Source organism: Bos indicus x Bos taurus, unplaced genomic scaffold (genome assembly GCF_003369695.1).
Source record: "Bos indicus x Bos taurus breed Angus x Brahman F1 hybrid unplaced genomic scaffold, Bos_hybrid_MaternalHap_v2.0 tig00003422_arrow_arrow_obj, whole genome shotgun sequence".
Classification (NCBI taxonomy): Eukaryota; Metazoa; Chordata; class Mammalia; order Artiodactyla; family Bovidae; genus Bos; species Bos indicus x Bos taurus.
In genome coordinates, this window is record NW_020867664.1 from 2,059 (window position 1) to 30,023 (window position 27,965).

Consider the following 27,965-nt stretch of genomic DNA (forward strand, 5'->3'; position numbering starts at 1 on the left):
GTGAGAGTGAGGGGCAGCTAGCGTGGTGAGTCCTCCTCAGCCGGGTGGATTCTGGGGACGCCCTTGAGTTCATGGGTGCCCTTTCAGTAGCCTCACTGGAGGCTTGTTTGGGGCTTAAAGGGGTGCAGAAGCCCACTTAGAAGACGTGCTCATTCCCAGGGGTGGTGGTTTCTGAAGGAGTTTATACTGGTCGGTTCGACTGTGACCCAGTACCTTGCAGGGTCATGTTTGACAGGGGGCCTGAGCCATGGGCACGGCCTTCCTTCTCCCGCACCCCACACTCACCTGTCATCTTTTTGGCAGCCCGTCCCCCCTCTCTGTACCCTTGACGGTGGGCCTGAGCCCAGCCCCCCTGTTACGACAGAGCCCCTTGTGACTGAGTGGGTTCCGGTTCTGGGCTCCTGGGAGACGTGCTGGAGGCAGAGCCTTCGTGCCATTTCTCCTTGAGACAGTGGTGCTATTGGTCATAGTGTGAGAGCAGTGGTCATAGTGTGGGAGTGGTGTGTGTGAGAGCAGTGTGTGTGAGAGCGGTGGTCATAGTGTGAATAGCAGTGGTTGTAGTGTGAGATTGGTGGTTATAGCTCAGGAGCGGAGGTATCCTACCGTGAAACAGCAGTTGCCCCCGAGTGGGGGCTGCCCCATCCGCGAGGATGGGTTGCAGAAGGGCCCGCCTGTGGGCGCTTTTTCAGTGCTGCAACCCCAAGGCAAAGGCCAAGACAAGGAAGAACTTGGCCTCGGCCCAAGTCCTGTAAGGAGAGTGGCCTGAGGTGATGTCAGGATGCATTTAACAGGAGGCTTCCTGTGTGCTGTTTTGGATCTGTCGGGAATTCTCTGCTCCTTATTAATTCCTGAATACTCAGGAATTAAGAGGAGAGGCAAGCCTCTCCTGCTGGCTGAAGAATCCAGGCATTTCCTTCATTAATTTTTCTATACAGTGATAAGTACCCTCTTCCTTCTTGTGAACCATACGGTAAAAGTGACTGTTTACAACTCTCTCTCTCTTTAATATGGATCGCCTATGTTTTGTAAGTCTGGAATTTTAATCTTTATCTTTGCTGAGAATAACTACCTTGTAAGACAGTATATATTTCCACACCATGTTGATTAAAACACCTTTGTTCCATCAGAGCTCTGGTCCCCGTGTCTTTCTCTCTCTCTCTCTCTTTTTCAGGCTGATCCCTTGGAGCTCTGCAGAGGCTCTCTGAATTCACTTTCCTGCCTGGGCTTCTAAGACCCTCTCGAGAAGGCACTTTGCATGTTCACTCCATTGAGAGGGCACCTGAGGCCTCTGTGAACAGAGCAAGCCCTGTGTTGGGGGATTTATCGGCTTTCTGCATAAGCCAAGGAATATCAGCCTCTTTCTGTCCCTTACCTTCTTATCGTCAACTCCGGACCACCAAGTTCCGGTCCATTAAAGGACCTCAACAAGTGGCACCCAGAACAGGGACTTGGTGCACGTAGGCAGATTCTTGGACGGAGTGACCCCAGGGCCTATTGAGGCCGGTAAGTACTAAGACATGGGTAAAAAGGCTGGAAAGCCCCATCACTTTTCTACTTTAATTCATCACTTATTTAAAGTTCAGGGATCTAATGAAATGCATGCTGATTTTTTAGCTAGATTAGAAACTGCTATTTCCCGTAGTGTATTTGGAGAAGCCAAAAGGCAACTAGAGAAATTATTTGCTTTACAACTCTCTCTCTCTTTAATATGGATTGCCTATGTTTTGTAAGTCTGGAATTTTAATCTTTATCTTTGCTGAGAATAACTACCTTGTAAGACAGTATATATGCCCACACCATGTTGATTAAAACACCTTTAATTACTTGCAAATTACTTGCATTATGTGATAATGCAAATCAGGGATGTCAAAAAGCTGTGGCTCCAATTCGTGAGAAAGAGACTATTGATTATTTGAAGGCTTGTCGCAATCTAGGATTAGAAACTCAAAAGATGCAAATGGTAGCTGAAACAATAGCTGCTGCCTTAAGAAAGGGAAATAAGGATGCTTTACATGTGGAAATAACCATTTGAAAAGGGACAGCCCTAAGAAAGCTTAAAAAAAAAGAAAAGAAAAATATATAAAGATAAAAGACCTCCAAAAATCTGCCCTCGCTACAGTAGAGGAATGCATTGGGCAAAAGATTGTAAGTCTAAATCTGACATTGAAAGGAAACCTATTCCAGAAAACTGCAAGCAGGGACCCCCCAGGTCCCCTTCAGCAAAAACCTGAGACAAATTCCATCTTTTACCTGAAACCCTCAACATCTGGCAGTGCTGCCATCGATATACCAGCTTTGGTTTTAGATACTATGAAGTTAATGAGCTCTATTTAAATTCAAATTCACGTGAACTGAAAAATATTAAATATATATAATTATTTACATATGAGTATAATTTAAATATAATTGTTTGCTAATCTAATTAAGACATGTCTTAAATCATCAACATTATATAATACTTTTATTATGCCTAGGTTTAAGGTAAACTAAATTTGTCAACAAAAAGGTAACTCTTTATATATATATATATATATATATATGAGATAAAAACTTTTGGATAAACTATTAAAAGTTACTATATTTTTAATAGAATAATCTATTATTATAATCTGTTATTATAATCTAAAATAGTCTCTTAGGATTGGAATAACTTAAATTTCTAGAGTTGTACTAAACTAAATAATAAAAGTTTATTAAATAGCTAGGTCATTTCCAAATAAAATAAGATTTTAAAACATTAATTACTAAACATTAAATTCCTCTTACAAAAAGTTTTTCTTACAGAAAGACTAAAGAGATTTTAAACTATTAATAAATATATTTTATAATGTATAATATATTGATATATATAAATATAAATATGTATTTATATGTAATAAATATATTCACCAATCTATAAAATGCTAATGTACAAGACACTTCATAGTTGCTAAGGAAAAGTGAGATATATGCTTTTAATAAAAAGATATAAGATATGACATACTCAGATATACATTCCACATTTTCCCTGGGGGCCCCTCCTCATTTAACAAACAATACAATCATTAAAATAACTTGGAAGAATGACGAGCCTATTTGGACAGAGCAGTGGCCCCTCACGAAAGAGAAATTACAGGCAGCTAAGGAACTTATAGATGCACAACTAGAATTAAAACATATTGAAGAATCTTGTTCTCCTTGGAACTCTGCTGTCTTTGTCATAAAAAAAAAAAAAAAATCTAACAAATGGCGTCTCCTAACAGACCTTAGAAAAGTTAGTGCATCTGTGAAACCTATGGGTGCATTGCAACCAGGACAAGATTGCTTTTTTAATAAACCTTTACACCCTTTAGACCAATAGAGATTCGCTTTCTCTCTCTCTTATCCTAATCATATTAGACCTCATAAACGGTACCAATAGACTGTACTGCCACAAGAGATGATGAATTCTCCCACCATGTGTCAGTACTACGTAGCCAAAACCCTTGAGCCTGTGAGAAAGCAATTTCCTAACTTGTTATTCACTATATGGATGATATATTGTTTTCGGCTCCATCTATCTTAAACACTGAACACATGTTTGATATAGCTCAACTATGCTTTAAAAACTCTAGATGAATCATTGCCCCTGAAAAAATTCAAACCTCTACACCATACTATTACTTGGGGTTCGTTGTTAATAGGCAACGCATTACTCCCCAACTAACTCAGATCCGTGCTGATAAATTATCAACCGTAAATGATTTTCAAAAGCTCTTAGGTGATATTAATTGGATTAGACCTTCTTTAGGCATTGCTAATTATCAACTGAATAGTCTATTTAGTACTTTAAAAGGAGATCCTGATTTAAATAGCCCTCGTTCACTTTCTCAAGAGGCACGAGAAGAACTCTGTTTGGTGCAAAATAAATTACAAAAACAATTTCTTACTCGCATCAAAATAGATTTACCTCTAGAATTGTTTATACTCCCCTCTCATTCTCCCACAGGACTTATTGCCCAACAAGAAGACCCAGTAAAATGGATCTATACCCGTTTTATGGAAATAAAGTCACTTACACCCAACCTTGATTTAATTGCTCTAATCGTTATCAATGGAAGAATTAGGACTAAAACTCTAATTGGCTCCGATCCTCATAAAATTGTAATACCTATCAATAAATACATATTACAGGTATTCCTTATAATCCACAGACACAAGACATAGTCAAAATAAACACATCACACACTAAAGTTACAAATAAAAAAAATTAAAAAGGGGAATACACAGGTACACTACTGTCTTCCTTATCTAAAGCAGACTTTACTAGGTTCTAACATATTTTCTAAACCTATAACTATTGTTACTACAGCTTTATTTGTTTTAAATTTTTTAACCTCTTCTTAAGATTCGACCCGAGGGGGCCCCCGGCATTCAAAATGGAGATGAAATAAGAACCCCAGGAAGAAGAAATTCCAATACGGGCCATGTCTGCTCCAAAGATCTCCAGAAAGCACCGCCTTTGGCGGCATCACCCCAATGATCTCCTCACTTGGAAACAAATAAAAGCCCTACTAATCAAGCTGAAAATTTGGTCTCTCAACAGGGGTTGCCTCCGAGTCCTGAGTACATTCTCCTGGCAATGCTCAGTCTTTTGGCCTGTACCTCCCCCTGCTCAAGCTCAGACTAACACCCAACCCCCCTCTATTGCAGGTGGTCGAATGGACGGAGAGAGGACCAAACATTTCAACTAATGACTCTATACATATGCTTTCTCCCTAGTACATGAAAGGGCCTTCATACCCTGGGCAGGAAAGAAAACTAATTAATATTTCTTTAGGCTATGAAGTCCTTCCCTTGTGCACGGGCCCAGCAAAATTGTGCATAAACGTCAGCCGACAAATTTGGGCTGACAAATTTGGGCTTTCATCCTACCTCCAAAAGAAGACTTTCAGACACTGCTTGGATTATTTACTGCCCTTTCGTTGTCTGTAAACCATGTTTATACTACTGAAACTTTCGGGAAAGAGTTAGGGAAAGAACAAAGAACTTTATGCAAAGGGTTTACTTATAAAAACTTTACTTATACTCCCATTCCTTGGGACAAATGTCAAACCAATCAAGAAAATCAATGTTTGTGGCTAATCATACAATTGTTGCTTGGGGACCCCATGGTATGTGGTTATCTGACTGCTCAGATGATATTAACAACACTGTGTGTGATATGGAAGGTCACTGACACTATGATGGAACATTACTTTGACAAACGACTTCTTGAGTGACTTGACCATGGATTAGCCCCACCTCCTCCTAAGATCGTCCTCCATAAACAGAGTGGGCCTGAACAATGGACCATTTGGAAACTTGCTGCGAGCATCAGAGCACAGAAGAACTTGGAACTTGGACCGGACATTTCATAGGGACCAGTCGTCATAGTAACTATTTCTTTCGCTACAGTCAGTCATATTTTATACAGGCCTGTGTCCCACTTCCTTTTGTTATAGCCATAGAAAAATTACAATTTAATGAGACTTTTACGTTCTGTAACTTGTATTAATTGCAAACTATATACTTGTATTAACACCTCTATTTCTTTAAGCTTTTGTGTTATTCCTGTTCACGTCAATCACAGTGCCTACAACAGGGAACAAATCAAATTTCATTTAATAAATATACGTGATAATGCTTCTCTGAATGTACAATTACTATAAAAGAAAATCTTTAAAACTTTTTTCTAAAAATCTGCCCTCTTCCCCTAATTTGGAAACTTTAGATGAACAAATTACCTGGGCTAGACCCACGAGGATGGTTTCAAAGTATTACCCACAGTATCGGGTCTGGAACTGTAGCTTTGGTGATTGTCTTGATAATTATATTTGTTGTTTACCGTCGCCTTTCTATAAGGTTGGTTAATACTAACCAAATTCATTTGGTCAAGACCTTTTTTTTACAAATATAATAAAATAGAGGGAATTGTCAGGAAGCATTTAACAAGAGGCTTCCTGTGTGCTGTTTTGGATCTGTCAGGAATTCTCTGCTCCTTATTAATTCCTGAAGAGGAGAGGCAAGCCTCTCCCACGGGCTGAAGAATCCAGGCATTTCCTTCATTAGTTTTTCTATACAGTGATAAGTACCCTCTTCCTTCCTGTGAACCATATGGTAAAAGTGATCATATACAACTCTCTCTCCCTTTAATATGGATCACCTATGTTTTGTAAGTCTGGAATTTTAATCTTTATCTTTGCTGAGAATAACTACCTTGTAAGACAGTATATATGCCCACACCATGTTGATTAAAACACCCTTGCTCCATCAGAGCTCTGGTCCCCATGTATTTCTCTCTCTCGCTCTCTCTCTCTCTTTCTTTCAGGCTGATCTCTTGGAGCGCAGAGGCTCTCTGAGTTCACTTTCCTACCCGGGCTTCTAAGACCCTCTCGAGAAGGTGCTCTCTGTCTTCACTCCATCGAGAGGGCACCTGAGGCCTCCGTGAACAGAGCAAGTCCCGTGTCGGGGGCTTTATTGGCTTTCTGCATAAATCAAGGAATATCAGCCTTTTTCTCTCCTTTACCTTCTCATCATCGACTCTAGACCACCAGGTTCCAGTCCATTAAAGGACTTCAACAAGGTGAGAGCAGCCAGGGACTACGCCCGTCGGATTGGCCCTCACCCAGTGAAGCGTTGGGGTTGTGTTTCATTTTGCTAGCATAGTTGGGGGCCCTGCTGGCCAGGGCATTTTGGCCTTAGTGGGCAGGATCGACCCCAGCAGTTTACCTTGTAAGAGGCTGTGCAGGTGCTGCATAGAGGATGGGCGGGGCCCCACAAGAAGGGAAACACTGGCTGGAGGAGTCACGGGGGCATGTGGACTGAGCTATCAAGTCAGTCCTTGAAGCAGAAAGGCTAAGCCCCTTAACGTCTCCCTTCTTCCAAGGAAATAATACACTGGCTGGAAGAGTCTCTGGGGCATGAGGATCGAGCTAGAGAGTCAGTCCTTGAAGCAGAAAGGCTAAGCCCGTTAATGTCTCCCATCTTACAAACCACGGACCAATGTGTCCAGTATTTTAATGATGGGTACCTACTGCTTACGTGTATGACATACACCCTCATAGCTTTACATGTCTACTACATGCCTCTTACAAGTGCTGGGCACTGTTCTGGGTGCTGGACACTCAGTATGTAGTAGGGGGTATGTAGTCCAGAATCTTTCTATTTCTGCAAAGAAAAATAGAAGAACAAAAGACTCCGTGTGGTTCAGCTTGAGCAAGTTCACCACGTGGATGGCCCTGCATGCATGTAAATTGTGGTAAAATACATATAACATAAATTTAACATTTTAACCAGTTGACTGAATGACTGGGTGGCTTCAGTGGAGTCAGGCTAACAGATGGCCTTGGGGTGCCATCCACCTTTTTCCCAGAGGAACACTCCAAATCTTGGTGGCCTTGTAGACCTTCCCTTTATTCTTCACTCTCCCCAGTGGCTCTAGGTCATTGGTCTGTGTGTCATTTAAGAATCTCTTTATCCACTTTGTTGTTAGGTTTATGTTTTGGAAAGCTTCTCAGACGTCCCTGGGACTTGAGAAGGCAGGCTTGGATTCCGGGTTCTCCCCTGCCACGTGCCTGCCAGGTCGAGGTGGAGGCCAAAGGCCAGTCTGAGTTGTGGTGGTCTATGTGGTCTTGGGGTCAGTGGACCCCCTCTTCTCTGGAAGGGCAAGGAGATCCTTTGTGTGAAGCCTGGAGAGACTTGACAGGGTCAGTCTTCACAGTCTCTCTCTCTTTTAAATTTATGTTTGCATTTAGTTTCTCATTTAACTGTTTTCTAGGAGTTTCCAACTCCTAGTGTAGAACTCAAAATATGCAGGGACCAGCTTCTTAAAAGAGAAGAAGAAATTGCTGAACTGAAAGCAGAAAGAAGCAACACCAGGGTCAGTAGGGGGATTCTCATGTGTTGACATTTGCCCCATGTGGGTCACTGCTAACCTCCGTATTGCTGTCTTTAAACTCTGTCTGATTTTCAAGTCATTTTTCACATCTTCCCACTGAGCAGACCAGGGTGGATCAGTTCGGGGTTCTCATACCTTACTTCAAATTTATGATGAGAGCTAATGTAATTTTAGTACCTTTGAGAGGGGAGTTCTCAACTTACATTTTTGTCCACGCTACACTTTGTGTGGGATCTTAGTTCCCCAATCAGGGATTAAAACCCATGACCACTGCAGAAGGGTGGAGTCTTAACTACTGGGCCCCTGGGGAAGTCCACTCTTAACTTTAGACTGAACTGGCAGGATTCCAACGTGCCTTAGCATGTTTCCAGCTGTAGCGTGAGGCTGAAAGGAGTTATCGGCCCTGAAGTCAAGCATGAGGTTGAAAGTGCCCCTTTGGCCCTGCCCTGCAGCTGCTGTTGGAGCACCTGGGGTTACTGGTTTCCCGGTACGTTCCATCCCTCTGGATTACAGTGGGCAAGTGGCAGGCACAGTCCCCAGCTAACATGACCAGTGAGGTGGAGGTGCTCAGGGCACTGAAATTGCTGTTTGAGCACCACAAGGCCCTGGACGAGAAGGTACCAGCCACCCATCCATCCTGGATTTGTACACTTAGTGCCTTGTTTTGACCTCACCGATTGCCTGGAAGTGCTGTGTTCCTTCCTTGTCAAAACAAGGCTAAGGCTTCCTTTCCCCCTTAGAGACCCTCCTACGGCTCTCTAAGCCACGAGTAAGACCTGACTAAGGAGATCGCACTCAGGAAGTCATAGAAAAGCAGTCACAGGAGGAGAGCCAGTTGAAGGAGTGCCTGGCAGCCCTCTCTTTCCACGTTACAGATCTGGAGGAAGACCTGGACACGGCCAGGAAGAACCTCCTCAAGTCCAAGGACATGAACACGAAACTGCAGTGGGACATCCGCGAAGTGAGTGATGGCGGTCGTGTCTGCCTGAGGTGGACTGTGGGTCCCTTCTTCTCCCGGTGATCTCAGCCTTGGGATGGCTGCGTGAGTAAGAGCAGAGCACTGGAGAGGCCACAACTGGCTGCCTCCCCACCTCTGCGTTGAGGTCTCTGGGGTAGAAGAGGCCTGGTCCAGGCAGTCCGTTGGCAGTGGACCGACATGAGGGCAGCCCTGGCGCTGTGCTGCACCCTGGGCGTGGACTCCTCCTTTCCACAAGTTCTAGGGGCCCATTGTGCTCCTTTTGTAAAAATTCATTCATCTATTCATTCATTAATTGGTGTATAGTGGCTTTACACTGCTATGTCAATTTCTGCTGTACAGCAAAGTGAATCAATCATCTATCTATCTATCTATCTGCCTCTCTTTTAGATTTCCTGCCCATTTACTTCACCACAGAGCACTGAGTAGACTTCCCTGTGCTGTACACTAGGTCCTTACTCATTGACTTTATGTGTAGTATCAGTACTGTATATATGTCAACCCCAGTCTCCCAGTTCATCCCCGCCTCCACCTGCCTGTTGAATGCTGAAATTTCCTTCTGATTCCCTCAGACGAGTCTGGTGACATCTGTGGAGCCCGTTCTCTCAGAGAGATGGGAGCATGCTGTGTGGGCTCTGCTGAGGCAGCTTGCCTGGCCATCTTCTCGAGTTTTCTGAGGTTCCGCTCCTTGAAGGGATGTGTGACAGTGATAGACAAGTCGAGTGATGTTTGCTCACCCTCAGATCTTCAGGCCCGAAGAAATGTGGAATCATGTTTCTGGCGGTCGTGTCTGTGGGGGTCATGATTTATGAAAAACATTCCAGGGATGTGGTGCTGCTACGGGAATCGTCCCCACTGCCAGCCAGCCAGCCAGTCAGCCACCCTGTCCTTCTGGTGGGAAAGTGTTGCCCCGCACTGCCGGTGGGCACTGGCTGGTGATGAAGAGTCAGGCGGGGTTGTGCTGGCGTGGCGGTTGGGAGCGTTGCCCGGAGCTCAGTGAGCAGCTGAGGGGCCGTCCGTCCGTTGGTGGGCGGTGGGCGGTGTCGGGTGCTCGCAGACCCTCCCAGAGCAGGGTCACTAACAACCGCCAGGGGGCGCCCTTCTGCCTGTGATCTTCTCCAGGCTTGGTTTCTCCTCCCCCCTGGCATCTCTGCTGTCCTTCCCCGGTTGGCCTCGTAGTCCGACCTTTTGTCTTCCAGAAGCTCTGCCACTAAGGAGGCTAAACGGTTCAAACTTCCTTCCCAGCTTAGGAAGGTAGAATGTGTGCCTCGCGCGTCCTGCACTTGGCGCTGCCTGCTGCCTGCGCTGGCTTGCCACATGCAGTCCGAGGAGGGGGTGCAGTGGCGGCGGTTGCGGCGCCCAGGGCAGAGGGGAGCACGTCTCCTCTCACGAGCCGGTCACCAGCACCCTCCGTGAGCCACGCGTCACACACAAAACTGCACGGGCTGCGTGAGCAGGCATGCGGGCATGCCCCCCACGAACCTGGGGCCTGTGGTCCACACAGAGCATGGTCTGCTTGCCACCCCTGCGGTCACAGCCCGCGTGCCGTCAGGACAGGGTCGTTGAGAGTGGAGCTGATGCTGTTCTTGGCGGACAGGCGGGAGAGAGTCATGGCAGCATGGAGAATAGGCTGTGCCAGATGGAGGCCCAACTGGAGGAGAACAAGGAGCTGCAGCGGGTGCCTGTGCTGACGGGGAGGCGGCGTCTGGGCAGGAGACACGGCTTGGGCAGGGGCCAGCGCTGCCTTTCTCCGCCGCTCCCTTCTCTGCCGCCGAGTGTGTGCATGTGTGGCCCCATCTGCTGATCCGGGCACCCACCTCCTTGGGAGCAGGGCCAGAGGTGGTCGCCCATAGGCGGTGGGCAGGAGCCAGGGCGTCCCCACGTTCAAAGAGGCTGCTTGTTGCTCTGACCAGCCAGTCTGGGAGCTGCTTGGGATACAGGTGGACCTCCCAACTGCCCCTCAGACAAACCTGAGGGTGCCAGCCCAGGGCCCATGAAACTGAAGGCATGGTGCCCAGGTGTGGAGCCTGCTTGCCTCGGACGTGGCGCTGGAGTCCCACATGCCAAACTGCTGGTCCAGACACGGTGTATGTGTAGGATGGCTGCTCCTAGGCAGGAGGAGAACCGTAGTTGCGCTGCGACAGAAGGTGCGTCAGGAAAGGGTGATGGTGGAGGCTCGCATCACCGAGTCCTGAGAGAGGTTTCCTGGAAAGGTTGGCCACACGGCGATACAGACCATTCAGGAAATGGAGTGGGGATCCCAGGTCCAGCCTCACATGTCAGTACTGTCCCCACTATGCCTGTGTTCTTGGGCCTGGACTGCAGAGCCTCAAAGACGGGCTCCCAGGGGGCAGTGGTTCTGACTCCCATTGTGAGACCTGTGGTGAGGCGCCTTCCCGGCTTAGGCAGAGAGCTCAGTGGCTCCCGATCAGGGGTGCTCTTCCTTACTTTCAGAACTGCTGTTCAGAGGCTGTTGAGATCAGGATGCTGTTTATGACTAAGCCAATTCAAAGTCAACTTTTGTTTTGCTTTAAAAATCTTTGAATGCCGATGCCTTATTGTGGAAGCTGTGACAGGTTTTATTTCCTTGGGCTCAAAAATCACTGCAGACGGTGACTGCAGCCATGAGATTAAAAAATGCTTGCTCCTTGGAAAGCTATGACAAACATAGACAGCATATTGAAAAGTAGAGACATCACTTTGCTGACAAAGATCCATATAGTCAAAGCTATGGTTTTTCCAGTAGTCACGGATGGGTGTGAGAATTGGACCATAAAGAAGGCTGAGCCCTGAAGAACTGATGCTTTCGAATTGTGTTGCTGGAGAAGACTCTGTTCTAACAGAAAATAAACTGTTTTTAAATGTATTACAATGGAACATTTCAAACATGCACAAAAGTGGATGGAGTAGTATAATAAATACCCATGACCCATCAATTAATCTCAGCAATTTTTAACACAAAGCCAATCTCAACTAGATCATTCTTCTCTCCATTTTTTTATACAGTAGATTCTAAAACAGCTTTTTAAACCTTGAAATGGATGCTCATTTTATAAAACACAGCCTTGCCAACTTTGTTATTACATTTAAAAAATGCTTGAGGTAATTATTTCCAGTTTTTTAATATGAATTTTCATCTTGGAAAAGACCCTGATGCTGGGAAAGATTGAAGGCAGGAAGAGAGTGGATGACAGAGGATGAGATGGTTGGATGGCATCACCAACTCAATGGACATGAGTTTGAGCAGATGCTTAGCAGAAGTCAAGTTACATTTTCCTTATGGCTAATCCACTGCTGTAACACGTATAGCATTTCTGGGTTTGAACACTGAGTGTGTTTGCATTATAGTTGAATTTAGAGTGTGTGGCCATTATGTGTGGTTCAGAATTCTGAGTAGTCCTTTCTGGGATCACCTGAAAGCTGAGACAAAGCGTGAGCCCTTCACGTGGACTGTGCTGTGCGTCAGAAAGATAATACGAGCCACCTACACAATCAAAAATTTCCTAAAACCCAATGGGCTCCTTGACATCCTTCTTTCACTGTGAGTCTTGAAATCTTCTGTGTGATTTCCACATCTAGTGTTGCACCAGCCTGTCTCACGTGCTCAGGGGCTGCACGAGGCGAGTGACTGCCATGGCCGACAGCACAGAGCTTCCAGGTTGAGTCGAGTGACTCGGAAACTTGGCCCGTTTGACTTGTTTTACCCCATAAGGAAGTGAAGTGGGCTGTAGAGGAATGAATGTGAGGAATGCCCAGGAATGCAGGTGAGCTCCATGGAGACCGTTTAAAGCAACGAGAGGAGTGAGGGCAATAGAGTGAGTTGTGTCCCCCTGACCCGAACCCCCGCCTGAAGTCGAGCTTCTCTCTACAGACTTCATCGTTGTTAATGGCTTGCCATGTTTCCTCCAGAGAAACCTTTTCTGCGCCTGAGATGGAACTTCCTCCTCATTGTGGTTTATGGGTGAATATTGTTCTGAGTGTTTATATTTTCTAGGGACTCCTAGAGAACATTTTCTCAGAATTAAAATGTTCGGAGTGGATACCTACTCACATAACCTGTTCTGCACATTTTGGTGCAAGTCATTTTACATCAGGAAAGCAAGCGGTGCAGGCTGTGTCATTTGCTGTTTCGTAGGACCAGCTGATTCTAAACCTGGAAACCCTGAGAGCTGAACTGGACCAGATGAGAGTGCGAGGGGCTCCCTTCCACTATGGGTAGGCTGCTCCCCGGGCAGCTCCCCTCAGCGCTGTCGAGTGTGACAAGGGCCTGTCTGGTGTGTGGACAGTATGACTGGGTGTTGCTCATGGTCGCACCTCAAGGAGCCTGTAGCTTCGTGACCAGCGAGAGGGAAGAGACAAGCATCGTTCCTTAGGGTCAAACTTGGTACCATGGAGTGGTAGTCACAGTATTGACAACACTCAAAACCACAGGCAGAGATTTGGAAGTGTGGGGGCGACCAGTTGATATTTGGGTGTATTCATTTGAGGGGCCTGACAGACTGTGACACTGATGTTTCGGAAGAGTCGCAGAAGGTTAATGACCTGTAGTCTTTTTTACATGAATGGAGACTGAGACATGACTTGCCGTTGACTGTGGTGGGAGGAATCACCTGGCTTGTGAATGAGGCGAGCAGATTACTGAGCATCCTGATTTTTTCTTCCTCATTGTTCAAGGGGTGGTAATTCTTATTAAGTATTTAAATGTTTCTTTGGCTTCTTCACGGAAAAATGGTCACAAGTGAGAGACAAACTTTAGCAAAGGTCATTAAGTGCTTAACTGGTGACATTCATTCATCTGTAGGAAATCGACTACTGCTTGAAGCCTGACTTAGGAGACAGTTTGGAGCCCATACGCATATTTCTGTGTTTGTGTACTTAGGGGATCCTCACAGTCCAGGGCCCCAACCCAGCCTTCTTCTAGAGTAAGGGGATATCATTTGAGACAAAGGCAGAGCCAGAAACTGGCAGGTGGAGTCCGAAACCACAGTGGGTGGAGTTCAAGGAGAGCACGTGCCCTGCAATATGGATAGGGGACATGGCTGGACTTGCTGGTAGAGCTCCCCCAAGGTGAGAGGCTGGTGCTGTCAGAAGTGGGGAACCCCTGCTCCCGGGATGGACAAGGTGAGTGTGAGGCAGACTGTGTAGACAGTGGAGAAAGAGGAGGTGGACATGGCCTCCTGCTCTTGGGGGTTTTTGGGTAATGAGGAGGGCCCTGGTGCCAGGACCCGAGGCCTGGCATGGTTGGGGGGCTCAGATGGAGAAACCTGGGGCCTGGTCACCAGTCCCCTGTGTGTCAGTGAGTGTGAGAGACAAGAAGAGGAAGCAGCCGCGGGGCAGGAGGAGCCGTGTGTTTCAGCTGACCCCACTTGGGCAGTGCTCTGGACCTCAGGTTCCCTGTGGCAGACTGGTCAGCAGACTACTCAGGAGATCGGGCAGTGCTACAATGCCCCCAGAAAGGCCAGCTGGCAGCGCTGCACGATGAGCTGTCAGAGGCAAGGACCCCGCGGCCCTCTTCCCGTCCCTGGTGGGCACCTTGTGAGGCACCTGCCCCCTCACACTGTGGTCCTGAGGTGGGTTTGGAACAAAGCACTGATAGGTCGCTTTATATCTTCCCATTTTCCTTTTTCTGGCTAAGAGTTTACTTTTAAGGCATGCTTTTTTTTTTTTTCTTAAAATAACCAATTTGGATAACTTGTGGCCTACTGTGAGCTCCAGCATGGTACTAATTACCACAGTTTTGAAATCATCCTACGAGTAAATGGATACACATATCCATCAGCTTATAGTGAGAAGAATTCTCATTGGGAGTTTAAGTGCCTTTATCTTTTCACCTCATTCATGCCATGTGTTTGTTCATACATGTCTGTGTTTTGAGCTTCCATATTCAGTGAGCAGTTAGTTTGGGCCAGACATGGTCAGAAGTAGGACTCCAGCAGTGAATTAAAAACCGTGTGTGTCCTTTATCCACTGCTACGTAACGAATCATTGCAAAGCTTAATGACTTCCTAGGGAGCAGCTCACAGTCCACAGTGCCTGTGCATTGTAGCAGGCGGGCCTGGTTCAGGGCCTCCTGAGGGCACAGACACAGGAAGGCCCCCCAGGGCTGGATGGCAGGCTTTCAGATTCACTTGGCTGCTGGGGACAGGCCCAGGTCCCTGCCGTGTGGCTTTCCCATATGGCCTGACTCTCCTCGGAACACCCTCTAAGAGTGAGAGCGTGGGGTTTAGCCCGGGGCCTTTTGCACCCTGATCCCGAGGCCGCACACCTTCACTTCTGTTTGCAAGAGTGAGCTGCACAGTCCTGCCTCGCTTAGGGGCTGAGCAGGAGTTGCCCCTTCTGCCGCTTGAAGGGAGGAGGAGGGAAGAATTTGTGGACCCCTTTTTAAACCCGCACAGCCTGTCGAACAGTAATGAGCAGGGAAAGGAGACCAGAGTGCCCGAGTTGTCCAAGGAGGAGGGGACGATTGTGTGTGAACAGGGTGGCCAGCAAAGTGACACCAGGAGGGTGACCTTGAACCAGAGACCCCGAGGCAAGAAGAGAAGTAGCCACTTGGAGATAGAAAAAGGGTCGTGTCAACCAGTGGGGACAAGGGAGAGAGCGGGCCACATCAGGGAGGAGCCCGGGCTCAGGCCTCAGCAGCTTGAGGCCAGAGCCTGTTTCCTGAGGTGAGGAGGGCTGCCGGGACGGGGAGCTAAGAGCTGGGCCTTGGCCCTGTTGAGGTGGACAAGCCCATGGGGTGTCCCAGGGACTTGTGAGGAGAGCAGCTGAGTGTTCCGGCCTGCATCCGGGAGAGGACTCACTCAGCTCAGGGTGGACTTGGGGTCGTGGGCATACAGGTGGCATTGAAAGCCACGAGCACGGTAAAGTCACCAGGTGGGTGCCCGTGGAGAGAGATGGGGTGCAAGGGTAGAGCTGTGGGGAACCCTGCATTCCAAGGTTGAGAAGGGGTGCAAGCGACAGGAATAACTGCAGGGAGGGCAGGGCCTGGATCCCAGGGAGAGACATGCTGGGGCGGGTGTGGGGGAGGGCAAAGAGGGGAGGGGGCTTGGTAACATGGGTTCTTCAAACCCCCGGGGAGCTGCCCTGCAGGTTGGGGCACACCCACCGCCTGCTGGCAGAGAGCTAGGAGCCGGGCGGGAGGGGACCATAGAGGCTGCTCCCAGGGAGCTTTCAGAGACCCACAGTGGGTGCTGCAGGGAGCCCTGGAGGAGGACTCTGCTGGTTCCCCTTGTGCTATTGGAAGGCGAGAGAAGGGAGAGGATTTGCTGACCGGGCTGATGGGGGTGAACCCATAGGCAGCTGGTTTGCTAGAGCGGAGCAGGAATGATGGCAGGTGGTCCTGGAGCCAGCGAAGGGGGTAGCCCAGGCCTGGGGTGGGGTTGTGATGAAGACAGGAGGCGAGGGCACTGGCCACAGGGGACAGGGAGCCAGCAAGCCAGCACCTCGAGGCTGCCCCTCAGTCTCTTTGAGGTCATGTTTGGGAAAGAAGGCAGGACCTGGGTGACAGTGTGGCAGGGGGGACGTTTTCAGAGAGAAGGGTGTGAGGTGTGAGAGCTGGAGGGCGGGACGGGGCCCCGTGGGCCCTCTCCCGTGTGTCTCTGATGACAGAGCCACACTTGTGGTGCGAGGGGCCGTCCCCCAGAACAGCCCGAGGGCCTGTGCCCAGAGAGGAGAGCCGCAGGGGGGCTGGCCCTCCTGTCTCCTGGCTGACCCTGCTCGCTCCTGTCTGTGGGTGTTCAGACCAGCCTGGGAAATGGAGGGCTGGAAGCCTGCGAGGATGGCACTCTCTGGTGAACTGGTACCAGAGGTGACCGCTGATAGGGACCCAGTGGCTGCCGAGCTGAAGGGTTCTTTTTTCTTATTTTCCTCCAGCCTGGCTGATGGAGGCATGGATGTATTTTTGTAATTTTCAGTTTCTGTCTCTGACTCCATCAGCCCACCCTTTTGAATAACCTCATAGAATGCCTGCCGTCCTGGGTGTCACCAGGCCATCTAGGAACTGGATTCTCCCCCTGCCCGTTTCTTCAGTCCTGCTCGATTAAGAGATGGCAGTGTCTCATGAACATGGCCCATTTATCCACAGTCAGGGTTTCCATGTAAAATTGGGTTCAGTTCCTGATAGACTTGAGCTGCCCTGAATGTTGCTGACGAGACGTGGTCCTCTCGTGCCCAGATGCAGACCCTGAAGGAGCAGAACTGGGAGCACGCGGAGCAAGCGAGCATGCTGGCCGACGTGGCCCAGGCATTTGAGAGTGACGAGGGCGTGTCTGACGACGAGGGCGACAGGGTCACCCTCTTCAGCTCGGCCACTCAGCTGTCGCCCAGCGGGCAGGCCAATGCCAAGACTCTGACTGTGATGCTTCAGGAGAAGCTGGACACCATCAATGAAGAGATTCAGTGGGTGATTGCGAACTCGGCTCCCCAGAAACTCGGTTTCTCTGAGGAGCTGTCTTCTAGGGACATCTGAGTGTTCCATAGCAAGAAACCTGACCTCAGGTCTGCTTCAAGAATTTTCAGTTTTTAGATTGCCCTTGCTTATAGAGCTCGGTCAGCCAGGGCGTTCTATCCACGGTGTGGTGTCAGCACTCTGTGGCGGGGCGTTGTGGGGTGTTCCCCGTCAGCTCTGAGCCCCAAGGTGGGTGAGGTGCCGAGGCGGTGTCCCCTATGGCCCTTGCACCCTCCTGTGTCCCTCGGAGCCCCCCACGTTCTGGTGAAAAGCCAGCTGGTGAAAGCTGGAGTTTTGGGGTTGGCAAATTCCCACTCAGATCTGCATTTTCCTTTTTAACTTAATGCAGTGTGAAGATTGGCTTGTTGTAAGACAGTGGTCCAAGGACATGTGTTTGAGTTTTTCACATCTCATCAGTATATTTAAGATGTTTTCTTTAGACACCATCTTGGCAGTTATAACAATTTTCAAAACGGGATAGAATCCAAAGGCCTCCCTCGTGGTGAGCAGGGGGCCTTGGGTCTGGGTGCGGCCGGGTGGCTGGGGGCCCCGAGGCCTGCCTGGTGCCACACCTGCACAGCTATGCCCGTGTCCCGAGTCCACGATCAGAGTGGCCGCAGGCTGGTGACCCTGCACAGGACCAGGCAGAGCTGCTGCTCAGACTGTTCTCGCCACGTCAGCCCAGGCTGAGGTGCCCTTTCCTGTCGGCCGAGTGCGGGGATCCCGGGGAAAGGCAGGGGGTGAATGGGACAACCAGCAAACGCAGGTGGTGTCGCCTGCCCATTTGACGCCAAGACAGACAGCTTTGTGGGCCGTGTTTGAGCAGAGACGAGCTCAGAAAGATGATCTTTCTGCATCCCTGCAGGAAGTATGGAATGGTTATATATTAATATTTTTATTTTTACAGCAAGTTGTCAGGTAAAAGTGATTTTTCCTTATTTGACAAGTTGACTTGATGTAAATGGTAAATTCTGTCCATCAACTTGTAATCAACAGTGAAAAACTTTCAAGATGTATGAGTAGAAGTGAAGCTGGAGAGTTTACTGTCTGTAAGAATCTTGTATTTTAATTTGAAAATCATTTTATTTGCATAATCGTGTATTTAAACTGCTATATAAAAACATCCACCACACATTAGGGGAGAAGAGCAGAAACTGTGAATTCTAGGTTAATGCAGCACATTGACATGAACCCAGAAACTCACACAAAGCTGGTGGAGAACTTCATCAAGTGATGCGTTTGTATATACACAACCTTAAAAAAAAAAAAAAATCAACTCAGCACTTCATCTGGTCTGGAGACTTGTGTTTAGAAACTGCAGCTTGTTCGTGAATTGCTGTTTTGATTATACAGAGTTCCTGATTCCCAGTGGAAAAGACTTGAGGCACTGACATGCATCTCTGCCCTGAGAGCAGGGGAAGTAAGGGTTGTCAACTTGAGGTATCTCCTCAGAGGAAGAGAGTTGCCACCAGGGTCCCTGCAGAAGGTTAGAGTAAATAAGTGAAATCAAGCGTGAATGATCAGGGCCAGTTTGTAAGACTCAACGCTAAGTTATTCTAAGTTTGAGAATATTCAAAAGAGGAAACGTAGAACCTTTTGGCTGAGATGTTCATTGAGCAACTGTTTCTGGAATTTGCTAATCATGACACAGAATGCCAGCCCAAATTTATTGTCCAGACAGGTTCCTCTGCTGACAAAGGCAGGTGATGCATTTTATTCTATTTTAGGTTGATCGAAGAAGAGAAGGAGAACACGGAGCAGCGGGCCGAGGAGACTGAGAGCAGGGAGGGCAGGGGGAGCTTAGGCAGCCTCTGTCGTTTTAAATCAGTGAGCTCCCTCAACCTGCTTCCCACCTCCTCGCATGCTGGCTCCTGCCCGCCCCTGCCCAAGCCCAGAACGAGGCGGCACAGCCCGGCACAGGAGGGAGACCAGCTGGGCATCATGACTCTGGTATGTGTCTGCCTCCTCCCTGCCGCATCCCTCCCCCAGCACGCTGTTTTTTGTTTGTTTTTTGATTTTTCTCTTTATACCCAGAAGAAAATCAGGTACATTTGCTACGCTCAGAGGTCTAAAAGTTTTTAAACCGCCTAGTCTTTAATCATTCCACAATGGCACAGTGACAAATTAGTCTTGATATTTGGACCACCAACTTAGCATGTCATCATGAACTCAGCCAGAGCCTGCCTCTGTAACGTTGGGCCTGGCCTGTGCTGGGCACAGCAGCTGCAGGGAAGTTTCTGTTCTCAGGGAGCAGACAGCTTTGTGAAAGTAACTATAGGCAGCTGTCATGGCGTGGGAAAGTCGTGCAGCACATTTTCCATTGGGAATGCCTGGCTACAGGGTACAGGGCATGCGGTGGGAACAAAACCAAGAATCTACACTGGTCTGCTTGCTGATGGACCTGGCCACGCACTCCGGCCAGCTCTGCGTGTGAAACCAGGTTAAAAGCCCAGTGCCCCAGGGCCCCAGGGAAGATGTCAGGCTGCCTCACTTTTCCAAGTCTAAAACTGGGATGACGACCTAGGGCTTTTGGTGACAAAGTGTGCGGCTCTAAAGCACATGTTCCAGCTTTCTTGGGTGTTTAGCTTAGGTGTTGTGAGTGCATTGCTGTTTACCCCATGAAATCACGTGTACAACACTCTGCTTTGTAACTGGACTTGTATTATCTCTTTTTTCTGTTACCACCCATTTCATGTTAGCTGCATTGTTAGTCAGCTTATAATTAAATTAACCGTGAATCATTTTAGAGGCCTGTGAAGTGGTAACTAGTCCATTTTGTGGTCTTTTGACACTGTTTTTATAATTTGCATCATTGGCTAATTAGTTGATATTTAAAATTCTTTGACGATTTCTCTGTGGTTTCATGCTTGATTTCTTTCCGAATATTTATGAAAAGAACAGTTCTGTATGTTTTCCTTGCTGTTGGAGTTCTCTGACAGTGTGTCTGCTTTCATCATTGGTTTTGATTTCCTGTCTCATCCTGTTGTCTGCTTAGTCGTCCTCAATCCAGATCCACCCCCCCAGCCCCCGAGGCTGTAGTTTACTCATCCATCTCCCCTCCCCCGTCCCCCCACTTCCTCTGGTCATAGCAGTGCTGTGGTCCACAGCGTGAGTCCCCTTAGTCGGGTTTGTGCTTTGTCTTCCTGTCTCGTTAAATGGTGTTTTTCCCCCATAGCAGTAATTTGAATTGGTGTATCACTATGCATTTACAGGAGAAGGCAATGGCAACCCACTCCAGTACTCTTGCCTGGAAAATCCCATGGATGGAGGAGCCTGGTAGGCTGCAGTCCATGGGGTCACACAGAGTTGGACAGGACTGAAGGGACTTAGCAGCAGCAACACGCAGGTATAAGCATAATGTAGATGGATCCTAAACTACATATCATGTGTAATTCATAAATGAGATTGTGCTTACATAAAGAAATGATCCTCTTAAGTGTAGAATTAATGGACTTTTAGATATGCAGATGACACCACCCTTATGGCAGAAAGTGAAGAGGAACTAGAAAGCCTCTTGATGAAAGTGAAAAAGGAGAGTGAAACAGTTGGCTTAAAGCTCACCATTCAGAAAACTAAGATCATGGCATCTGGTCCCATCACTTTATGGGAAATAGATGGGGAAACAGTGTCAGGCGTTATGTTTGCGGGCTCCAAAATCACGGCAGATGGTGATTGCAGCCATGAAATTAAAAAGACGCTTACTCCTTGGAAGGAAAGTTAATGACCAACCTAGATAGGATATTAAAAAGCAGAGACATTACTTTGCCAACAAAGGTCCATCTAGTCAAGGCTATGGTTTTTCCAGTGGTCATGTTTGGATATGAAAGTTGGGATGTGAAGAAAGCCGAGCGCTGAAGAATTGATGCTTTTGAGCTGTGGTGTTGGAGAAGACTCTTGAGAGTGAGTCCCTTGGACTGCAGGGAGATGCAACCAGTCCATTCTAAAGGAGATCAGTCCTGGGTGTTCATTGGAAGGACTGATGCTAAAGCTGAAACTCCAGTACTTTGGCCACCTCAAGTGAAGAGTTGACTCACTGGAAAAGACTCTGATGCTCGGAGGGATTGGGGGCAGGAGGAGAAGGGGACGACAGAGGATGAGATAGCTGGATGGCTTCACCGACTCGATGGACATGAGTTTGGTTGAACTCCAAGTGTTGGTGATGGACAGGGGGGCCTGGCGTGCTGCGATTCATGGGATCACAAAGAGTCGGACACGACTGAGCGACTGAACTGAACTGAACTGACACAATATCCTTTCTGTGTTGGTGCTTGTATTTAAGACTGTAAATCTCATCAGCTTTTGCACAGTTAATGTCTCTATTAGACTCGTTAAGAAAGTATCTTCTATAGTTAATAAAATGTAAAGACTGCACCTGCTATTATGCTAGCTTTCATTCTTACATATTATCACAGGGAACTTGCTTTAATGAATTTATTCTGAGAAGTTTTAAATCAAATTCTATGTCAGGATTTTACATTAATGTCCAAGAGCTGGTTAGATTTGTTCAATGTTAAAATAGATATTATGGTAACTTCCTCATCAGTTAAATTACTAATTTAAAGTATAACATGTTTTTGATTAAGAGAAACTAACTTATAGAGAAATTTGGCTGAGAATAGACACCTGTTAAGGCCCTTTGTTGTACAGAATGCTGTGCTTTAATAAATCATGATGTTGTAATAGAATGGTATCTTCCTGAGTAATAATTTATAGTGTTTCTCTAGTAAATCTTGAATAGCTTATTTATCTTCTGTGGTCAAAAAAAATGTTCTGCTTCCAGTCATATGTTCTGTAAATCTTCATGTCACTTACATGTTTGCCATCATTTTTGCTTTACTGTATTTGCCTCTACGGATTCTTGAAATTTTAGCTTCAGAGTCGCAATGAATCTGGTTTCTCTTCATTTCTTTGCATGCATCTATCAGCCTAGTGATTTAAGGAAGCAGTGTCGAAAGGTAAACTATTTAGTAATGTAGCACGCCTTTGTTTCTCTGTGAAGTATTAAAGAGTCCTTATCGTTTAACATGAATGAACACTGTGTGATTATGTCCTGGTGAATAATTGACGTTTTAATGGAAGCGATGAAACTCACCCACCACTTAAAATGTGCTGATGGTTCTGTTGGAAATAGGTCATTCGTTGGGACAGTTGTAACAGTGTGCCTTTCTCCCACTTGTTTGCCTTCTGATCATCTCATGCATGTTTATAATAGACATAGTATTATTTCTTATTTTTAAAATGTTCTTTACTTATGTTTTTGGCCATGCTACACAGCTTATGGGATCTTAGTTCCCCAAGCAGGGATCAGACCAGTGTCCCGGCAGTGAAAGTGCCAAGTCTTAACCTCTGGACCACCATGGAATTTCCGCTTGAGTGTTTTCATGTAAGAAATGACTGAATCAGAGCCATAGATGTTAGATTTGCGGGAAGCCAATTTAATGATGGTGGGTAGCAGTGTGCAGGAGACTCTGTGTGCCAGGCACGTGCTTTCCGAGTCTGTCATCTCAGCCCCAGGTGAGATCCAGATTGCTGCTATCCCCATTCAGCAGACATAGACACTGAGGCTTAGCGAGGCCGGGCACCCTGCCCAGGCTCTCACACCCAGCAGCACGGTGCGGACTGGTCTGATCAGAGCCTGGACACTTAACCATGGTGCTGTCCAGCCACCTTTCCTCCAGAGGCTCTCGTGTCCATCACGGCATCCCTGATGGAGAGAGCATCAGGAGGGAGCTCGCTGCCTCTCCCCTCGGGTCACTTGGATGAGCCCCTGTTGTTGGAGTCCAGTGCCCCAAGGGCTGGCCTTCCTTGTCCCTCTCCTGCTCCCAGCCCACTGACCGAGCACTCCTGGGCCTTCCCGCAGGACTGGGGTGGCTGTGCTCCAGTTCAGGCAGCTCAGTGCCCAGGAGCCCTTCTCCTGGGCACAGCAGACCAGCGCTGTCCCCCTGGGGTTGGTGACCTGGGTGTGCCACTCGCCTGCTCTGTGGCCTGCTTTGCCCTCCTGTTAAGTGGACACGGTGCTGCCCATCCTGGCCATGTGGGCACCAGTGGTGTGGCTCCCATCCTGGGTAGGGCAGCCAGGCTGTGGACCCAGAGGCCTTCCTCAGGAGAAGGCCCAGGCGAAGGGGCTGGCCACAGTCCCTGACTTTGAGGCAGGTGTTTGTCTCCACTGAGTCCATAGTCAACCCAGGTGTGTCACTTCCCTGCTCTGTTCGTTGCTGTTTTCTGATTTTTATAAATGCTTATTTTAACTTGAATTTGAGATCGATCCCTGTTCAGTTCCATGTGGATAATTTCTAGCCTTTGTAGCCTTCTGTTGTCTGAGGGTTCTTGTTAGAGCTCAGGAGAGGGTGCCCAGTTTATCCAGCTGCTGTTAAACGAGCTCAGCTGTATTTTGCACTGTCACTTTGTTGTCACCAAGCTCCCGTGGGACTGCACGGGATCAGTATTCTTTACAGAATCCCACTAAAAAGGCACAGGTTAGTTGGTTAAAACAACACACTCATTGTTTATAAAAATACATGCCATGCATGTCTCCTAAAACCTCCCCTGGCTTAACCACACACCCAGATGTGTCAGTGAGACCTGTCTGGACCCTGAGGGGTTAATCTGTTCCCCACACTGTTGCCACCACTGTCTTTCCTGTCCTCACACCCAGGACCAGCAGAAACGCTGGGAGTCCAGGAGAGATCATCTCTCTCTTTTTTTTTTAATTTGTTTATTTTTTAGTTGAAAGATAATTGCTTTACAGAATTTTCTTTTCTATCCAACCTCAACATGAATCAGCCATAGGTACCCATATATCTCCTCCCTTTTGAACCTCCCACCCCACTAGGGTGATACAAGATCATCTCTTAGTGAAGACCAGGGGGTGCTTTACGGAAACCACTGTGAGCGAATGACACTCGAACTGCGTGTAAGTACTTCAGTGAGTAGCCCCGAGTCTGTATGTTACCGAGAAATACGATCCAGGCACATGGTGTTCGCGTGGAGGGGTTAGGTACCTTTTCTGTGTTTCTCTTGTTGTCATGGGTTCCAGTAACCTGCATCATCATTACAAATGATCTTGGGTGGTGGCACAAGCTGTGTCTTTTTCTCCTTCAAACAGAAAGGTCTGGACGGCTTTGCTGAGAGGTTTCATACTCTAGCTGTGGTGCTTCTGAGCAGCATCTGGCAATGAGCACAGTCCTTTCATCAGGGCAGTTCATGCCATGCAGGGTCCACGGTGCTGGCGTCGCTCTGCTGTCCTGCCCGGCAGGGCCATCTGGTCGCTGGATTCCAGAGAGGGCAGAGCCCAGCTGCAGGAAGGCTCCCATCCATGGTCTCTGCACTCAATCGGATGCTCTCGCTGCCCCATAGCCCTGCTTCTCTTGAACAAGACAGTCCTTTAAGATGGCATTAAGCTAGAACAAGGGGGTTTTTTTTGTACTTGGGGGAAAGCATAGCTAATAGATTTTCAAATAAGTTTCTGGTTATAATGTAACGCCTATGTGATTGCCATTTTCAAAACAGTCTATTGTTAGCCAATTGGACACTTACCTCACTCCCTCAGCTGCCAGCTATACGGGAAGAGGTAGGAGATGACAAGACCACCATCAAATGTGAAACCTCGACCCCCGCCTTACCGCTGTCCCTTCGGCTGGGCCGCCTGCACACGGGGGCGCTGCACACAGCCACCCATGAGGACCTCAGGGACGCCCACAAGTAAGCGGCCTGTGTGCCCGTCATCAGTTTCAGGAGCCCTGCGCCTCTTGTCTTGAAGGAGTTGCAAGGATGATTTTAAAGGAATACCCTTGGGTTTAGTGCCTGTGTTTAGTGGTGAACTTCAGGTGCTGGGGAAGAAGAGCTCAGTGACCTCAGTGATTTTAGAAAACGTCCTTCTCTACAGATTGACTCCTGTGGGAGCTTTCTTCCTGATCTTGGTAGAGGTCTGCCCGGCCCGGGGCATGTTCCTGACAGTGATGGCCCTGTGCCTCTCAGGTTCGCTCTTGAGGGTCCCTCCCTTTTCCTCAGGGGTCTCCTCTCAGGAGACTCTGTCCCCTCCTGTGACTGACACTGTCCTCATTGAGACCACCACCTAAGCTCCCGTCCTGAGCCAGGCAGCACTCGATGGAGGACACATGTGGTCACTTGGCCAGCAGACCTGCACGGTGACCGTCGCTCTCCTGCCATGGCCGGGGACAGTCACCCTGCAGGAGGTGGGGGGAACTGCCCAGAGCAGGGGAGCTTGCCTTCTGCTTGAGCGTTTTCACCTGCTGAGCAGCGACCCTGATGGAGGGTCGGAGTGCCCTCTGCACCAGCTGGCCTGGAGTCCAGCCCTCCTCGGGGGAGAGCTCGAGGCAGAGAATCTCAACTTCCTGGGGTGGTTCTCTGTGTCTCGGAGCCTGCATTGCTTGTGTGGAGTGTGTTTGGTGAAGGAGACTCCACTGTCTGCTTCGAGGTTGAGGTGCGGGTGTTGCTGGGTGCCCATTTCTATCAGTAGCTCTTGTGGAGGGGTGTGTGTTTGTACGAGGGTGCCAGTTAAAGGTCCTTTTCTCTCCCTAAAGCTCGACAGGCTCTCAGGACAGCCCCGGGAACAACCCCAGCAGCGGCACCAGCAGGCAGGACTCGCTGCACAAAGCCCCAAAGAAAAAGGGCATCAATTAAGTCCTCCATCAGCCGCTTGTTTCGCAAGAAGGAAAAGGGCCGGCCTGAACACCCCAACAAGGAGGCATTAGGACCAGGTGGGTGCTTCACCTTTCAGAGGGAGGAGGGCCTGCAGGCATCTCCCTTCTGTGTCTCCCCTGTTGTCCCCACAAGGCTCCAGTCACTCACGCTGGGGGTCCTCCTGGGAGCAGGAGTGGAAGAGGCGTCTGTCTTCTCAATGGGTCTGAGATGATCAGATGAGTTAATGAGTGGATGGATGGATTGATTAGTGAGTGGATGGTTGGATGAACAGATGGCTGGCTGGATGGGTGGATGGACGGAGCATGGAATGAATAAAGCAGATGATTGTACTCCAATGCTAGAAACATATTGTACGAAATCAATTGAGTAGGAGCTAGGCAATGATTGTTTCCTCCTAACAGTGACATGTGTTTGGAAACTGCCTAAGTGCTCATCAGTGAGGGGTGAAGTACAATCTGTGGACACCCCACAAGGAACAGCCCGCCCTCCTTCCTGCCACCTCCCCATCCCAGGAGCTCATCTGCCCATGCCCCCACCCCACCCCACAGCCATGCAGGTCCTCCTGAGGTCCCCTCATCACACAGGGTTATCATTAGGCCCTCATCTCGCTTGGCTTCATCTCCTTGAAGACAGGGTATGTTCCTGCCTCTTCAGCCACAAATTTGTTGAGTCTTGTTTGTGCTGGGTGTGGGATTTACGGGGGTAAGTAAAGCAGATGTGATCTGGAGCACAGTTAAGTGACAAGAGAGAAAAAGGAGCAGGTTATTAAATGTGATCCCTGTTATTAATATATACAATGCTGCGATGGATGGTGCATTGATTATATACCAGATGCTGTGTGTGCCCCTTCCCAAGCAGGTGTTGCCCCCTCCAAATTTACAGAGGAGGACACGGTGACGGTCACACGGTCAGGGAGTGGTGAGGGCAGGTTCACACCCACGCAGCAAGACCAGGCACTTTGCCAAACCCCAGCCACCTCTCTGGTGGATGCCACCGGAATGAGATGGTTCTATGGCATGATGATTCAATGGACATGAGTTGGAGCAAATTCCAGGAGATACTGAAGGACAGGAAAGCCTGGAGTGCTGCAGTCCACGGAGTGGCAAAGAGTCGGACACACCTGAGTGGCTGAACTAAAACCTGAGTGTGTGCTAACCTGCTTCAGTCGTGTCTGACTCTGCGACCCCAGGGACTGTAGCCCACTAGCTCCTCTGTCCATGGGATTCTCCAGGCAAGAATACTGGAGTGGGTGGCCACGCCCTCCTCCAGGGCATCTTCTCGACCCACGGATCGAACCCACATCGCTTGTTATCTGATGCACGGGCAGGCAGGATCTTTATCCCAAGCACCACATGGAAAGCCCCAGTGAACGGTGACAACTAGAAATGCAGAAAATAAGGGCTGCTTCTAAGTTAAACTGGAAGAGCAGCAAGCACAGGTTATAAAGAGGAAAACACATGCCACCCCGCGGAAACTGCGACAGCCAGACAGAGGCGGTTGCTGTGGGGCGCCCTAAGAGCCTTGCTCGTCGCCACCCTTTCACTCTGATCTGCAGGTCAGGCCAACAGGCCGCACCTCTCCTTGGGGGGCGTGCTGTACTTGAGGTGCACGACCTGCGAAAGGACACCAGCCTGCTGACGCCAGCCCGCCACCAAACACCGCCAAAACCAGACCAGGAATCGCCAGGCCAGGCCCGGGGGCCCGAAGGGCTTCCAGGACATCCCAGTGACGGGGAGGGTGGGCGTGTTTGCGCGTGGGGCCTGGGGGTAGGCTGAGGGGTGCGGAGGTCTTGGCGCATTCCCACCCCCAGCCACTCCAAGCCCGGCTGCGTTCGCTGAGCAGGGCCTGCCCCCGATCCGTTTCTCTGATCAGGGCCACGCCGCCCTAGAGGTGTCGATCTTCGGGACCTGCCGTGACCTGACTCCCGCGGCCCGCTGGACTCTAAACCTCCTTCGGGAGTAGGCACAATGAATCTTGAGCGC

General features: G+C 48.6%; 1 pseudogene; it reads left to right on the plus strand.

Annotated features, from left to right (window-relative positions):
- The first annotated feature begins 581 nt into the window (after positions 1-581).
- Positions 582-27,945, plus strand: LOC113889016 (annotated as a pseudogene).
- Positions 27,946-27,965: the final 20 nt, after the last annotated feature.